Source organism: Cyrtonyx montezumae, unplaced genomic scaffold (assembly GCF_038088225.1).
Source record: "Cyrtonyx montezumae isolate F1298 unplaced genomic scaffold, pur_monq_1.0 scaffold_3, whole genome shotgun sequence".
Lineage (NCBI taxonomy): Eukaryota > Metazoa > Chordata > Aves > Galliformes > Odontophoridae > Cyrtonyx > Cyrtonyx montezumae.
Window position 1 is genome coordinate 5,815,404 of NW_027072034.1, and position 12,528 is coordinate 5,827,931.

At 41.9% G+C, this 12,528-nt stretch overlaps 1 long non-coding RNA gene across 1 annotated transcript in view; it reads right to left on the reverse strand.

Annotated features, from left to right (window-relative positions):
* LOC136053281 (uncharacterized) overlaps positions 1-12,528 on the reverse strand; it is a 193,612-nt gene that overhangs the window by 131,542 nt on the left and 49,542 nt on the right. The window lies entirely within an intron of this gene.

A 12,528-nucleotide genomic window follows, 5' to 3' on the forward strand; every position in this document is an offset into this window, starting at 1 on the left:
TTATTAAGAGATAAGGAAATTATTAAAAAACAGATAAGAATCAATTATGCAGTATTGAGATCTGAATAAATATATTTAAAATAACTATTCTGTTATTCTGACTCATTAGGTACAATTAAATGTCTGTAGCATAAACCAAATGTTAATATAAAATATTACTCATCTTAATACAGTACCCTCCCATTTACACTACAGTGGACACAGCTAGTGGAACAGGCAAATGCCAGAAGTTAGCCATTTAAATACTTAATGATTGTGCACATTAAATTAAAACTGTCTGCAACATATATTTTGTAGTATTTTATTTGCAATTCAGATGTTATCTCTAGATGTATGTAAAGCTGTTAAACCTGCTAACAATTTAAGATATTATAATAAAACAAAAAATTATAGCAATTCATTTATGTTAATTTATTGTCACTATAAATTCCTGAGGGCATCAGCGATGAATACATTTTCCCGTATAAAATTAAAAACAATTTCTGTACCTCACACATAAAACCAGGCAGGAGAAAAACTAACTAGGGTTTATATTTACATGATTTTTCCCAATCTCTACTTCCCCTCCCCTCCCCTCCCCTCCCCTCCCCTCCCCTCCCCTCCCCTCCCCTCCCCTCCCCTCCCCTCCCCTCCCCTCCCCTCCCCTCCCCTCCCCTCCCCTCCTCTCCTCTCTCTCTCCCTCTTCCTCTCCTCTCCCTCTCCTCTCCCTCTCCTCTCCCTCTCCCCTCCCCTCCCCTCCTCTCCCCTCCCCTCCCCTCCCTCCCCTCCCCTCCTCTCCTCTCTCTCTCCCTCTTCCTCTCCTCTCCCTCTCCTCTCCCTCTCCTCTCCTCTCCTCTCCCTCTCCTCTCCCTCTCCTCTCCTCCCTTCATCCCTTCCTTCCCTCCTCCCTCATCTTGCCTTCCCTTGCCTTGCCTTGCCTCACCTCATATTCCTTCCCAGTCTCCTTCATTTTATGTTCCTTCCTTCTGCCTTACTGCCTGCCTTTTCCTAGTTGACAGATAAGCTAACGTGTTATTATTTTAAAATTTTCAGAGGGACTCAGTGGTATGATGCCCAAAAATCCTGACTTTCAGGACATGTGCATGTGGCTATTTTTAAAAATCAAACCTCCTTAAAGTCTTACATAAAAACAGATAAATTCACCAGGCTTTTTTGTAGTTTCAAGGATACAGAATGTTTTAATTTTAGGATCTGTTTTTGTTTTGCAGTATGTTATAGGATTTTTTAAAGGTTAATTTTGCACCTTGGTTAGTACATTTGGTTCTGGTGTTTTTTTTAAATACTGGATTCTGACTAATCACTTATGACAAGACTGCAAGACAACAGTTTGCCTGCAGAAAGAGGGATGCATAGCAGCACCATCCCAGGAGCAAATAGAGAAGGGAATTATGACTTTTATAAACTCTCTTCCTTGCCCCTGGCTCTAGGGGGGGCACAAATTCCCACTGCTGTGCCACCAGCCAGCTGTCAGGTCAGCTCATCTCAGCTGACCAATGTGTCGAGGGAATGAAGCCAGAGCCCTGTGTGGCCTTCAGCACTGGCTGCCAATGCCCTGTCAGGATAGAGACCTGAGCAGGCTGTTATCAACGCTTTCCAGCTTTTGTCATGACCTGCAGTTCCACTAGCCCATGCCAGGGAGCAAACCTTCCAGTCTCCTTCATTTTCCTGCACAGTGGGAATAAGAGTGTTTGACAATCTTATTTGGTAATTATGCCAGTGAAACCAGTATTGAGGTTGCAATCTGGTAGGCAAAAAATACAAAGCAATCATCTGCTACCCTGTTATCCAGTTGTAGCTGTGCTGGATACATCAGGCAAAGAATCTGATCTAGCAAAGTCTTTGAGCACTTGCACATATATTGTAGGTTTGGCCCTCACTGGATCCTTCTTTCCATCAGAAAATGAAAAAGATGTTCATACAAATAAATGGATTGTGCTGCATTTACAGACATGTCATGCTTTGAAAACATCATGCTCTAGACAGCCTTGCATTGATGCTAATTGGTATGTTTTTTCTTCAAAAAGTGAAAATTCTAACCTTTTACTTGACATATATGTGGGCAAAATGCCACACAACATTTTGAAAGCTTATCTATAGTCTGCTGTTTACAAGTCTTATTTATGTTGGAGCTCACATAGGAGTACTCACAGGAAAAGAGTTAGCAGGAACACAACTGAATGGTTAACTTCAAATAGTAAATAGTAAACTAGCAAAGAAAGGTTTTCATCTACATGAAGTCTAAAGATGCTGCTCCCATTTAAAAGATAATCAAAGAAACATGTCACTTGACTCAGTAGATTCTTATCATCATCATCATTATTACTTATCCCTAGATGTGTCCCTGGACTTTTGGGGTACAGAGTAAAAACGGTTGCATTACCTTGTTGGTAATTTTTTCCCTCTAATCTTATGAAATTGCTGCTAGGAGTGAGTAAATGGGATTCAGTTTCTCCATGAGATTTAACAACAGAATTGTTTACAGTGTTGCAATCAGTTATGTTTAAAGTAGAGCTGCTAACTGTATAACTGAATAAGGGAATACTTTGGAAACAAAAGGGTTGCATAACAGGCAAATTTAGCTTGCAGAATCTTTAGTGTGCAATGCGTGAGAAATTTCATAAGCCCTTGGGAATGTTTGCGTTTTGTTGGTTGGTACAAAATGCTAACTTAGAAAAAATAAAATGACAAAAACATGGAAATAACTCACAGTCAAAAAGCTTCCTTTTTTCCAGTAGGAGCTTTATACCCTTCAAATTTGTATATAAAGATTATTTTGTGCTTATACTTCATGCTTATTCTCTTCAGGAAACTAAGTACTGTACTAAGAAACCAGAAGTTTCAATAACTATGGTATCTTCATTCCACCTGGGTAGTGAACGTACCAGCAGAGGTGAATTTGTATGGCTCAGGACTACATAGCATTTTATGTCAGAATTATTTCAGTCTTCCCCAGTTCTCTGCTTCCCCTCACATCTTGCAGGTGGCAGGACCGTCCCTGAACTTCATAAAGACATTGGTTCTTGCCTTCACAAGCAAACTGTTCACCTGTCTGACCAATGCAACAGCCTTCAACTCCAAGCAGCACTCTGAGAGGAAAAACTCTACAACACCTTGGCTACTGCCTGCAAACATTACTGAAAAAGAATGAATAATAAAAACTCAACCAGTGCATAAGAAGCAATACTTTGAGGTTTAAAATCTGGGAAATTGTTTTGAATAGGTGACCCAAATCTCCTGCAGCTTGAAGGTGTGAAATGAGGGAAGCCTGTGATGTTCCAGTTAAGAAATTCACTGGTTCTGCAGTGGCAGATTGATTCAGCTTCACTCAGCAACAGTATCAGTTTGCTTTCAGTAATATCCTAACATAGAACGCACAGCTATTTTCTTCTTAAAAGCAGGTGTGGTGACACACTATACTGATATTTCAGTGAATTTCAAATTACTACTTATGTTATCAATGGCTATAGGGACATACCTGCATAAGAAACATGAGAAATACCCAGCAGCTCCCTCACACTCAATTTGGAAAGTAATCTTGTTTGTTTAGGGACTCTAGGGTTTTGTTTTTGTTTTAAAATGAAGAGAGGGGAAAAAGATTCTTTCCATACTTCAGCTCAAATAACAAAACTTTGAAGTATATTGGGTAGAGTGTGTGCTTCACATCTAAGTTTTGGTGGGGTCCCAGGGTACCACAGTCACACTGTATTAATGCCTATCCCTATATGAAAACACAAGTTTCAGTATCATGTCTGCTCATCCTGATGTTATTCTCTGTGAGCTTGCTCTTACCATTCAAGGCAAATGTCTTTGAACACTGGTATACACAAAAACAGTATTCCAGTTGACTGTTGCACTACTGCCATGTATCTAGCCACTTTCAAATTGTGTATTAGCATGGTTAGGTAACTGCACTTAGCTGCAAGCTACACACTTTGGCTGTGAGAAGTGATTTGTTTCATCTGTATGCCGTGTATGCCACGCTAGCCAGATCTTTGAGGTGGATTTGCTTCTACCTCTTCCTCAAAGTAAGGGCTACCAGCATTCCCAGAGGGTTTTTAAACCTCAGAGATCAGATTTCAAAATAAAGTTTCATAAAATATCCCAGAATTAGGTAAAATAAAAATGTATAAATAAATGTCTCCTAGTTCATATTGTTTCGGTAGGGTGTATTGCTGCCATACAGCAGCTCTGCAGTCTCCTGCAGCCCAGGAGAATATTTTCTTTCTTGCCTCTCTGATATGTCAATACTTGTTCTGTTCTATGCATTTCTCAGTGCTTTCTAGAGTTTCTGCTCATTCTTGTCTTCTTTTATTGTTCCTTCTTCTTTTTATCCTGTACTTCCTTAAGTTTCTTCTGTTGTGTGCTCTCCGAGAAGACACAACCTGACCCCTTCCCGGACTGCAGCCTAATCCAGTGGAGTAGTGAACAAGAAGACAAATATTCTCCCTGTCCTGACAGATAGTCTTGTAAGGACATAGGAAATATTAACTAAACATCATCTACTAGATGGAGTATTCATTAAATTCCAATGGCATCTTAAAATTTCTTAACAAATATTTAAATCTTTGCAATAATGAAGAGAGTATGTGGTTTAATCTCAAACAGACTTGCCACAAGTAATTCACAAAACAGGCTTTCATCAGTAAAGGACTTAATTTTTCAGTGAAAAATGAAATATACTGTTAATTTCTATAGGTCTTAATGCAAACTACCATGAAAACAAAAAATGTCAGTATTAAAAAAGTACATTAAAAGTTTGCTTCAGAAAAGTTGGTAAATGCTTTAGAGCACATGCTTTTATTTCAAAATGCACACATTTTCTATTACATACTGCAAACTCTGCTGTTTATTTTTACACAGAACAATCTTAACTTGCTAGCACTATCTGTGCATGTATTACTAGCACTATCTGTGCATGTATCACAACATGCCAAATCATATCACACAGTCATTTTTACCATGCCATATTGTACCCCTGGGGACTAGGATCATGTTATAACAGAATGGCTGACATGCTCTACTACTTTTAATTATATTTAATATTCTAGTAGTTGTTGGTTTGTTATTTTTAAGGAGGTTATCTAAGTAAACAAACAGCTTGCTTGACCACTACTTGAGTGTCTAACTCTCTCCATCATTATTCTCAGTAACTTCATAATGTACGGGCCAATTTCAATCATATTTACAAGAGAGACGAAAATTTCAAAGGTGATTATAGTTTAAAATTTCACTGAAGTTGATGGGTATGAATGGGAAAGGATACCCTCAGTAAGAGAAGGAAAAACAGCCACTACACCTTTTCAGGCACTCTCAGCCACTCACATCTGCAGGGTAATGGAAGACACAGGGGGAAACTGCTGCTAGTGGCAGAGGGAAAATTAAAACACATACTTGTAGGAAACAGGTTTCCATTAGTTTGATTGTTCTTGAAGAGATTGTTTTATTCTTTTAAATTATTAAGAAAATATCTACTTAGTCTGCTTGAAACACAATTTTCTGCGTCCTGTTTTCACTGTAATAAAAAAATAAATGAATGGATGTTTCTGTATTCTGTACTAAACAGTCATTAGACAACATGCTTGAAAAGAGGCATGAGAATCCAAGCCTTAAGGCACTTATCTTTGGCCTAACAAGTCATCCTTTCTCTAAGCCTAATAGATCTTTTTTTTTTTTTCTCTCCTATTTTTTTTTCCTCCTCAGAATGACACAGGTAGAACTGTAAATGAATTACATCTCAGCTAGATGGAAGAAGTAAGTCTTAATCACTTCAGCAACAATCTCAGGTTTATCTCCCACTTGCTCTTGCTCTTTCCCTCAAGTATTTTTAATAGCCCAGCATCCTTTTTTTAATTCCCCCACTCCTTGGATCCTGCTCTTTATTAGTTCACTAACACCATCTACTCAAATGCTTACCTTCTCCTGCCGTTACCTACTATACTGTCACTTCTTGTTGCATTTCCCAGTAACTATTTTCCCTACCAAATCCTGCTGTTTAAATTGACATAAAACTACTTCCATGCAGAGCCACAACAGTCATTTAATCTATTTTCTGTTGGTACTTTGAAACAATACTAATAAAGGGAAGAAATGTCCTTTTAATCTATGTAAGTTATACTTCTTCATCATTATGGGATGAATCAGATCAGATGAAAGGTTTCTATTGATTTCATTCAGTTTCTGGACAGTAGTTCTCTTACATTTCTTTAGATGCCATATAATTTCTATTTTTTATTGTCATTTCAACTAATTTTCCCTCATACTAAAAGTAAATCTTGTCATGCTGTAATTCCTTGATCACCCTTTTAGTATTTTTGACGATAAACAGATTTTACACCTTTTAATCCTCACACATAGTAACTGATCTTAATGACAGCATAATTTTAACAGTTCATTTACTTCATTTTTAGATTCTGTAAGAACTCTTGATGACTACCATTTAGCAAGATACTTTCTGCTCTTCGAGAATCTCTGTGGTGACACCTCTATACACACCCACATCTCAATTTTGTTACTAAAAAGAAAGCTGACTTGAGGAAATGTATTCATTCGTTATGAGTATTGTAGTACAGACATTTAATTTCTCTGCAATAACTTCTCTTCTGTATTGCTGATAAAGTAGTAGATCCACAAGTTTCATCTCATGGCTTCCCCATTTTGATAAAGCATAAATTTTTATTTGAGCAGGTATTTTTAATCTCTGATAGATATACTTACTGTATGTTCCTAAATTCCTTCCTTGCCCTTTCTAATTTTCCCATTGCTTTCAATGTGATTGGATTTGGGCTTTCCCAATGATATATTTTAGGCTCAAACAACTTAAATATTGAACCTTGACATTTAGTTGTATTGATCTGCTCCTTGCCTTCTTATTTTCTTTTATTTCTTTAGGATGTTCTGAAACTTTTTTTTGTCCATGCTTAAGTATTAACAACAAAAGATTTTCATTTGATTTTATAATGAATACTCCCCTCAAAATTCTGAATATAGTTGTACTATGCTCATAATTAATCAGCATTTTTTTTTAATTTAGTTTTGAGTTAAACTCTATCACTACCCATTACTTTGTCTGAAATCAGAATACAGCTTCCAATGTGCAGACATTCCAAGTGTCCAAAATAAGATTTCCAAAGCATTATTTGATTCCTTCATATACAGATCATTGTTAGGGCTGTTATATTGGACTCTACTCCTTTGCTGAGCTTCTCCTGCATACAGCATTTAATGTTCTTATTTTGTTTTGTGTTGGTTTTTTTTTGTTTGTTTTGTTTTGTTTTGGTCTGGCCTGATTTTGTTATTCTTGTATATGTTTATTGGTATAGTATCCAGGATTTGCATGTTTTCTGTGAATTATCCCCTCCATGTTACAGCTTTCTCACAGTTCTGTTTAATAAACATCTTTTAATTTAGTTCTTATTGTGTTTCCTTTTTTCAGTACATATTCAGTACACAGTGACATGGCACACAGCACACAGATATGACTGGCACTCATTGGCATTACCTTCACACATCTTATTTCTATCTTTTCTATGTGAAAAGTACAGTAATTTCCTGATGAGTTTATAGAAAATTATGATGCAAGTTTTAGCTATCAAATATGTAGTATGCGTTACAAATATGACAGAAAAAGGGTGTTTTAGATATACTGTAAAATCATTGAACAAATAAAATATTCATTACTTGCACAGGTGGATTAAAATCAATAAATGCCATTTTGTTGTTACAAACTGTCTGATGTAACAAACATCAGCCTAGCAAAGATACGCATTCATATGCAGGAATAATTTCTTTACCTGGCTCTTTTTATTTAGGCACTTAAGCCACTGTTGGGATTAGGAGACACAGTTTTGGAAGATGCCAAGCTGAGATCGTTTCTAAGGAATCACTTGAAACTGCTAATAATCAGACCTGAAAATGAGTATTAAAAAAATAAGTCTACTGAAGTTAGTATGAAAAACCAGAGTTTTTCTCTTCTTTCCACTGAACTGCAGGGTGAAGGGATAAGAACTTAGCTTATGATCATCACCTGACAGGCAGCTGTAGGTTTGAGGATCTAATGCTAGTCATTCACATTTTATTTTTCCTCTAAGTATTCTATGTGTATTGTTGGTGTCAATGGGATGTTACAAGCCGCAAGATGTGTGATGAAAAAAAGGCAGAATTTACAAGCAAAGAACACAGGTACTTGGATAAAGGGTTATATAGTTCTCCCTTTAATTCATAGTCCTGAGTACTTGTTTTACAAGCTGCCAAGTGCCCTCAAATGTATTGCTTTCATTGTGGAGTCAGAGTATTTACAGTGTAATGCTGAGTCATGTAAAAGGAAAGGCAGTCAGGGGGCTGGTGAGAAAAGTGATGGAGACATGAGCGTGCTCCCGAAGAAAAGTCTTAGTTTCTTTTTTCTTTTTTTTTTTTCATTTAACACCAGTAAACTAGATGATACACTGCCCTACACCTATGACACGGTATATGCCACTGTAATAGTGAAATGACTGTTTCACCCTGCTGGCGCTCCACCGGCTCCCTCCGAAGTCCCACACAGGTACACACGCGGGCCACACACACATACCCCAGATGCAGCAGTGTCCCTAGCACGCTAGAGGGAGCCATTACATAATTACAATGACCTTTTTTTTCTTTTTTTCCCCCTCCCCCCCCCTTTTTTTTTTTACTCGTCTCCAGTTAGCAGAACTTGCACAGGGGAATACCTGGACATCCCAAGACAACCTGCGGGCTGCACGTAATGGATAAGTAAAGGAGAGGGCTCAAGCTACGGTGATACGAGGTCTCCTTGCAGCCCAGGGTCTGGCTCTGATGTTGGATACGTTTCCAAAGCACTCCCGCTTTTACGGGTGACTTTTCCAAATAAGTGACTTGGCAGAGTACGCCGATTTCCACCAGCCAATCTGAAGCCTTCCCTCGGAAAGCAAAACATGCTGTAAACATTTCCCTTATTTCGTCTGTCTGTCGCTCTCTCACTGAAAGTTGGCACGCCTGAGAGCAGTGATTTTACGCTGCCGCTAACGTATGGATGGTTTATTTATACGTCGCATTTTAACACAGCGTTGGTTTGATGATGGCTACGAGACGAGTCGTTCTGCAGGGCACGCTGTCCGTGCCCGAGCTACAGAGACGTCTCCAGGACGGGAGATGGGTCCAGAAAGAGCACTTTATAGCACTGATGCATTAGCAAGACTTTCTCCAAGTCGCATGATGGTTATGGGCACGGAAAGGACTGGAGGCTATCCTACTGAAGAAGGCAACATCGCAGCTTCTTTAAACCGAACCTTGTAAAAGCCGCTCCGAAAATAATTGCCAGGAGCGCCTTTTAATTGCTCCGGAGTTTATTTACCCCGTTGTTATTTCTATTTTGAACCTTCAATGATTCATGCTACTTACACGCTCGTCAGCTCACAAATGGCAGCTTCCTCCCGGCACTCCGGCAATCCGAGCTCTCACCTTGCCAGCCTCAGTCCTCCCCCCGCGCCCGACAAGCCGTGCCGTGCCGTGCCGTGCCGTGCCGTGCCGTGCCGGGGGCGGGCAGTGCTCAGTGCCGCGCTGGGTGGGGAGGGCTCTGCGGCCGCTCACCCCGCACCGCACCGCACCGCACCGCACCGGGGGCCGCCCCCAGCACTCCGCAGCGCTGCCCCCGCTCTCCTTCCCCTCGGGGTGGACGACACCCAACCGGGGCGGCTCCTTGCAGAGCCGCGGGGCCAGGAGGAAGGATGTGAGGGGGTGGGGGGGGGGCGGGCTCCCCATCCACCCCTTCCTCCCCTGCAGCTCAGGGCGGGGTAGTCCCCGGGGAGCGTTCCCTCGCAGTGCTTTGAAGGAGGAGTGCGCCCTTCGCGTCTCCTCCTTTTTTTTTTTTTTTTTTCTTTTTTTTTCTCAGCCCGTCATCACGGAAGACTTGTTAATACGTATGGAAAAGGAATAAAAAGAAAATAAATAATAATAATAAAAAAGAAAGGCGTTAAGCCCCGCGAGAGGAAGGTGGGTAAGGGTCGGGGATGCTGAGCTGAGCGCGGTTTGACGCCCCGCATCGCGAGCACCGCACACACTGCGCGTCTCCCAGCGAAGCGATCTAATCAATGACACCCAGCTCCCGCCGCCGCCCCGCCCCCCTCGCCCTCCCGCCGCTTCCCATTGGTCAGGAGGCGTCGGGGCCGGTCTCCACCGCCGCATCCGATTGGCTGACGGGGAATCCGTATCAATGTTTAAGTCGCGGCGTGAGGTGAATAGAGGCAGTCGGCGAGCGGCGCTGGGAGAGCGAGGCGAGGCGGCCCCGCGAGTGCTGCAGTGAGGGAGGCGAGGCGGAGAGGAGCAGGGAGGGAAAGAAGAGAGGAGGAAAAAAAAAAAAAGGAGAAAAAAAAAAAAGAAAGAGGGGGGAGTGAGAGGCAGAGAGCGGCTCCAACTGTTGAATTTTCGCTGCGTCTCCACTTCCCTGCGGGCGGCTGGTGCCATGGATGTGGTTTATCGGGAGTCGGCGTTCCTTTTGCGTGCTGTCTGGCTAAGGCTGGCGACCGTCTGTTTGCGAGGGGCCACCCACCAATGAGGCAGAGAAGAAATTGTGTTTTTGCTTTGGCTTTCGCCAGCCTCTCCACCACAGGTTGCAGCATTAACTCTGTACTTTGGGTCCGGACTCAAATAAAGGAGAAAAAAACAGTGCAGGACTGAGACTCGGAACTAGAGCTGTGTGTTGGGAACCTATGGTGCTTTGGGGTGTTTTCTTCTCTTTTTTTTTTCTTTTTTTTCTTTTTTTTTTTTTCTTTTAATCTGAAAGAGCTCTGATTATTGCACACATAACACTGAGGAAAGGTGGTTAAAAACACTCAGCAAAGCAGGAGACAGACGCGCCTCTGTGCCAGTGCTTGGATAACAGCCTTGTTTTCCTGATCCTCAGTCTCCCGGAGAAAGAGGTATAGTAAAAGTGTAGCTGGATCCGACACCCCCTTTCTCATTCTTTTCTTTCTTTTTTTCCCCCCTCCCACTCTCCAACCCCCCCCCCCCCCCCCCCCTCCAAAACATACATCTCATTATTTTTTTCTGTCTATAGAGTGAGTCAGAGAAGCGTTAGGGAGAAGCTGCAACTAATGTCTATGGAGGGAGGAACATGAGGTGATAGTGAATGTGATTTGTTCCGCTGGATCTGACTCATCCAGCAGCCTGGAACACCTGCATTCGGGGTCCTACCATTCATTTATTTCTGGTTGTTAAGAGAACCTGAAACAAAACTGAGCTGCCCTTCCCCACTATTTACTGGGGAAGGTAAATCAGACGGGGTGAACTCATCTGGCGTTGCTGCTGCTCTCCTCACTCTGCCGAAATGCCCAGAGAGACTGCTAGAGCCTGAAGGGGCTGCAAAAATGCATCACACCCGCCACGGAGCTGCATAGGTTTAATATAGGTGAATCAGGCGATTAAAAGACCTGCCACTTTATTCACCACCGGGATTGCTTTTCTCTTCCTCCCCCCTCCCCTGGATGAAGATGACTAGGCGGCAGTGTCACTGGGAGGAGATGTTGAATAGAAAGAAAAGAGAGGCACTTGACAGCGCAGCCCTGTGAATACAGAGACTGTTTTCCTTTTAGAGAGAGACTAAGAGAGAGAGAGAGAGAGTGTGGTGCTTTTCTTTCTTTTCTTCTCCCCCACCCCCCCAGTCCTTTCCTTTCTCTCGCTCTCTTGTTTAATCTATGCGTCCAGCCATGGGTTGCCTGTTGATTTCCTCTCGACTGGAGAGAAAAGCAAACTGGGATTAAACTGCAGCGAGAAAAGTGCAGCTCCTCAGACACGCATCCGCACACACGCATAGACGCACAGGGAAGGGATGTGGTGGCGGCGGCTGCTGGCCTGTCTTAAAGAAACCCGAGCGTGCATCTGATTAGCGCAGCCCGCGATTGCTCTTAAAAGATATATGTTTGCTGCTAACGGTGATGATGAGCTGGTGGATTTCTTGATTTTTATTTTTTTCCTACCCTAGCAGGCGAGTGGGAGGCTGGTAGTAGAGGGAGAGAAAGGGAGCTGCGAATCCGGACACTAGTTTGGTACAGATTTTTTTTTTTCATTTGTTTTATCCTTTGCTCTGCCATTCTCATCCCCTTGCCTTTTGATTCGGGAAGGAAAGAGTGAAGGTGTAGGAAACAGAGGGGGAAATACCGATGGCAGCGAGATGCAGCTCTCCGCCGCAAGCAATGCGAGATTAGATCTCTAAATGCAGCAAAACACTCCCTGAAAGCCAACAGCCCCGCGGTGCAATCAGACATTTCACTGCCTCTCACTGCACACGAAGAGGGCTCCTCCAACAAGCTGAGACTTTTTTCCCTTCTGTCTCTCTCCCATCCCTCCGCTCCATCAATCTCATCGCAAGCGATGAGTAGCAAATAAGATCTTTCTCCCCCTGCTTACAGACCCCTGTGGCCACCACCCCCTTTTCCCATGTATATGTGAATACACGTATTAAAAAAAAAAAGAAAAAAAAAAGAAAAAAAATCTTTTTGATCATTTTTAGAAAAACAACCGCCGCCGATTTTTTTA